Genomic DNA, 5,668 nt, shown 5'->3' with positions numbered 1-5,668 from the left:
CAAAAATTAAAATTATTTTAAAAATTAAATAACAAAAAATGTTGTTTTTCGTCTTCGCTACAAGAAGAAAATTGTCTATTTGTCACCCTGAGTGATGGTGCGATACTGGTATTATTAATAACTCTGTAGCAAATAAAAACACTAACAAATAAATTGGAAAACAAAATGAAGCAAAAATAATTTTAAATAAAGAAAGTGAATCAACGTTTATGTAACTACAACGTTTAGTTAAATATTATAGGCGTTCAATAATGTTTTTATTAAATAAAAATATTATTAATAAAGTAAAATAAATATATAAACAGAAAAAAAATTATTTATCATATAATAAATCATTAGGTGCTAACTTTCTTATAATTAAAAAAAGAAAAGAAATTCTAAACATCATTAACAAGAAGAGTCCACTTTGTAAAGTTTTGAATGTAAATCAGAATTTTTTTTTTTGTTAACAATTTAACAACCATAAGCCATGTTTCGCTAAAAAGAAAAAAGCATAGTCCATTGTTATCTACCGTCATTAGCCAATTGCTAGATCTCATGCTGATACTATTCTTTGGGATGGTTGTCAAAGAACTCTTGAACCACAATTTCAACTTCCATGGATCAAATAAGTAGTAATCCGATGGTGCAAGGCCTGGACTACATGGTGGATGAGACAGGAGTTCGAACCCATTTAATTTTTCTTTGGTTCGACGGTAAGTGATTGCTGATTGCTGAGGAGTAAGTTCGTGTAGGACCAGTCCATTGCTCTTTTTCACCTTCCCCATGGAGAATAGATGGCGACTAACACCAAACTACCTGACAAGTTCCTGTGTAGTTGTGGACGGATTTGACTCAACAACTTCCTGCAGAACCTTATTAATATCCATTAATGGTCGCCCGAAGCCCCAACGTCGTATCTCCACTGTTTATATTTTCAAACCAACGCTGGCCTGTTCCCAGGTCAAGGACACCTTCTCCTTCATATTTAATAATTTCACAATTTACTTCAGCGGTTGTGAAATTTTTTTTCAGTAATGTCTTGAAATTATGAAAATTTCGTGTGAAACTTATTTTTTAATACATCCTATTAACTAGCATTAAAATAAATATTTACTTACTGATCAAACCATCTCTTGACGTTATTCGGTGTTGCAATATTCACATCATTACAGATAAGTAGGATTCTACTGTTTATTTGAGAAAAAAAATAAATCGAAATTATAATCCATGAAATATAAGAACTAAAAAAATTATTTTACAACACTACAAATCGATTATGAACTATCGACATCTCTCATCTCAACCTCGTTGGTTTATAATTATCCTGCTACAGGAAACCACTTAGGGTTTAAACTATGGAGCTGAACAAGGGAACTAGTATGAACTGTGCTTCATGGCCCCTGCGTAAATCACGAGTATCTCGATAATAACGAGCTCTTGACAAGTTGTGGATCGACAGCTAACAGGAGTGTCCGAACAAGATGGGCTGGGGGGGGGGGAGACACAAATTTAATTATGTACTCGAATACCTTTGAAAATTATTTAATGATGGATTTAAGCTTTAGAGTACATAATAATTATTTGTTATTAACTTTTAGATTTTACAGCAATGCACCACATTGTTTTATGAATCGTGAGCTGGCTGATTGAATGTATTAAAATATTTAACAGATTCTAATATAAAACATATTTATTATAAAATCTCTTGATATTTCGGTTCGGAAATACTCCTTCCGAGCATTTTTCGATATGAATTGTACCCCAACTACACTATAGTTGTTTATAAACATCTGTAGAGTCAGGAGACTTTCGAAATTAATTCCCAATTCTTCAAACATTTTTGTGATAAAACTGGCATTAGTTACAATAAATCGCAGTGTAGAGAGCGTTTTTCTTCTTTTTTTTTGTGATAGTTATAAAACTAGTTTAGTAGAAGTATTTTTTTTTTATTTATTTATATAATTTTTTTTCTTACGAGCTCCTTCCTGATAATTTCATAAATATAGAGAAGGGAGGGGTTTATCTACAGAGTACAAGCCTAATCTAATTCAAATAATAGTAAAAGGGCGAAAATAACCATTTTTTTTTCAACTAATAAACCAAATAAAGAAATAAAATAAATATTTAAAACAAAAACTGAACGTCATCTACTGCTTTGAGCTAAATATTTATACATTTCCTTTGTTTTATTCACAACAAAATTTACACATTGAAGAAATAGTTAGCCTTATCGATAACCTTGTCTTATCGATGAAACTATCTCGTAATGGATGTTCGACAAAAATCGATGAATCGTTCCATTATATTACTTTTTTTTTTTACTTCTATACTTATATCTTAGTCTATCTATAGCAATTACATAAAAAATATCATAAACGTAATAAGTCTTAAATATTGCCTAAAACAGGAACGGTGTAGCAATTATTTTCATATTACAATATAAGCCGTTTTATTCCATTAAAATTCTGAATTTCGGATTTGACTAAAAAGTCCAAAAATTAAATCCTTCTAATTGCTGTAAGAAAAAAGAAGACAAAAGAGAAGAGAACCATTTTTTTCTGGGATTCAGAGAAATATTTTTTTCTTCTGTTGAATTCAACCTTTTCATGCACGCCTAGACTTCAGGAAGTGGTTCCCTGGCCAGGGACAAGAGCCATAAGGAGAGAAGAGAATGGTGAGAGAGAACATGATGCCTTACCATCCACCTGAGTGAGTTTACTTCAAATTTTCATTCTTACCCTACTGGACCAAGATCTTCAAACAATTACATTGACACATCAATATTGGCAATTTTCAAATTCAACTAACATAATCTAACCATGTTTTCTCTTGGCTACTCCCTTATAACGATATAAATTATACAATATATTCCAGAGTTTTTTTTTTAGTCCACTGTCTAAAACCTTGTAAATTGTTCAATAGATTCCTTCTGTTCCACTTTAAGTCATTTTTTAAAAAAATAATATTTCTTACAAATAATCCACTCATAATAAACCAACCAGCTCATTCTAAAGTGAAGTAAAGTTTATGGCACACTTCATACAAGAAGCAAGGTGGAAAACAAGAGGGTTTGGGTGTTTGGAAGGATTGATATCTGTTTCTGGTTATATCGGCTACAAATAAAACATTGAAAAGCTTTTGGATGACTTTATTTGTAACAAATTATGAATAACTTAGATACGAGAAGAATTAAATGGCTTTCTGGAGTCCCAAAGATCGAATCTGTCAGTCGAAATAGACTAAGGTATGGTCATATAAATGAATATTTTAAATTAGTTGGAAGCTTAGACCGTTTGTCAAGTGTTATAATTAGAATCAAGGTGTGGTTTCCTGTCTTTTTAGTCTTGTATTAGGATTTAAAATTATTCCTTTTTCCAAGTGTAGTACCAGTTAGCGGATTTATTCGACAGGAATGATGGAAGTATTATTGAAGGATACTGTAGGGCAGGAAGAGTCACATTTTAATACCTATGTTTAAATAAATAACTCCTGGAAGTATTTGTAAGAGGGATTTGAAAAAAAAAAATGCAAGTGGCTGCTAAACTGTGTTAAATTGCTAATTCACTATATCGTGATAAGTCAGACAATAAACAATATTAAAAGGGATGAGAGAGCATTAATTGTGACTATTCATCCAGGGTCTAATATAAATGGTGATGTAGGATTCCCAGTCATTCCAGAATAAAGGTTTCCGCCATACTAAAAAACTAGTTCCTCTCAACACCAAGCTCCTCAAAAAAATTACTGGTTGTAAGAGAGTTGGTTTCTCTCCTTCTAAACTAAAGCCCTTTCACCGAAAATCCTCTTTTGCCGTTTTTCTCTGAATACTTTTCCTATAGGTAAGGAATACATTTTTTTCTCTGCCTTTATCTTTAAACTCTGATCCTGATTTCAGAATCTCTTTCATGGAATCTACTATTAATGCTTCCTTTTCAATCGCATTAAACGCTAGAATGTCTACAGAACTTGCAGAGTTCTCGGTATCTACGTAATATACTTCTTGGAAATATTTATAATTTTTCTTCTCTAGCAGGTCGGCTATTTTCTTCTATATACGAGGGTAAGTCAATTATTATCCTCATTATAGTTATAAAATTTTATTGTAATCAAATAAGAAACTTGCAAGTATATCAATTTTCGAAATAGTCCCCTTGCTTTTCAAGTGCAATTGGTCTATCGTTGTACACGCTTCATGATACCCTCATGAAATAATGTTTATCCGCTTCTTTCACTGCTTCGTCCGAGGTAATGCCTTTTTGAGTGGACCAAACAATTGATAGAAGGGGCAAGATCGGGGCCATATGGAGGATGAGCTAGTACTTCAAAATTGATATGATCACCAAATCACCTCCTTGCACAACCGTTGGTATAGTATCAGTACTTCCTTACAAAGTACTGCACCCTTAACCCTCCATAGTACTGGTTCATCCTCCTCGATATAGACCCGATTTTGCCCCTTCTGACCATCACTTGTTTTGTCCATTCAAAGAGGCATTAAGGGGCCTTTTACTTAACGAAAGAAACGGTGCATTCCTGCAGCTCAACCGAAAACCTATAATGAGGGCATCATTAAGCCTAGCACAATGATGGACCAAGTGCGTTGAAAAGCAAGGGGGACTATGTTGAAAAATGATGTAATTTTAATTATCCTATTTTATTACAAAAAAATATATTGTGGATAATAATTGACTTACCCACGTATTATTGTGTCAGCGAGTATCTAGTAGCTTCTTGTAGGGCACTGGTTTCTGACCCTCGGTCACATTTGTCGCAGTTCTTATGAAGAATCGTCAGGGCATGTACATTTACAATATATAAATTAATTTTTCTCAAAAGAATTATTTCAAAATCTTATATATAATTTATATTTGAACAAAATTTAGTATTAATTAAATAGAGTTTACATATTCCCCTCGTAAAAAAAAATTGCTCGAAACAAAAAAAATGCCAATATAGATGATATAAAAAAATAATAAACCTCAGGGATGAGGATTTTTCAAAGAATTTCTTTTCCTAATAATTTTATGACACCATTAAACAGACGAATTATAAAGGAGCAGGGTTACGGTAAAGAGTCAAAGGCTTTTGAAAGTCCACTCTATAATTTACTTGGGACCCAAACCTTCCCCTTAAAGGCTTTTAAGTGATAAAATTAACCTACCATGCTCAGCGTATTTTTTTTCCCTTCTTCACATCGCAACAGGTGCTTAAATAATAATATAATTTCACCTCAAATTTTTTACTCTTTTTTTTTTTCTTATGTTAAAGTGTGTAAAATGAAAATTCTAAAGGGCCCTCACCCGAAGTGTTTTCTTAAGTTACTTAATTTGAATTAAAAAACTTGTTATATTACAAGTATTTGAACGTTTAGATCAAAATACTTCCTTTATAGCTTTTTATTAAAACGTCTTTATTAATTTTAACAACGTTTCCAGTATAGTACAAGAGCCCAAGAGGAGAAAAAAGGCAGTTATCTCACCCCAATGTTTGATTACTTTAATGGAAACTATGTATAATTACTAGTCAAAATTGATGTGTCTGCCAAGTATAGGAAGGAGGAATGAAAAATAGCGGCTATTTCAAAACGTTACAAATAATTAATTTTTTATTCGGAGCTCTATATCTTTACAACTACCAATAACAATGGAAAATCTAAGAGAACGAAGAGTAGATCTCTTTAAAGAAG

This window comes from Halyomorpha halys, unplaced genomic scaffold (assembly GCF_000696795.3).
Source record: "Halyomorpha halys isolate HHAL.00 unplaced genomic scaffold, Hhal_1.1 Scaffold1850.1, whole genome shotgun sequence".
NCBI lineage: Eukaryota > Metazoa > Arthropoda > Insecta > Hemiptera > Pentatomidae > Halyomorpha > Halyomorpha halys.
Note: the sequence above shows the minus strand (reverse complement) of the source record.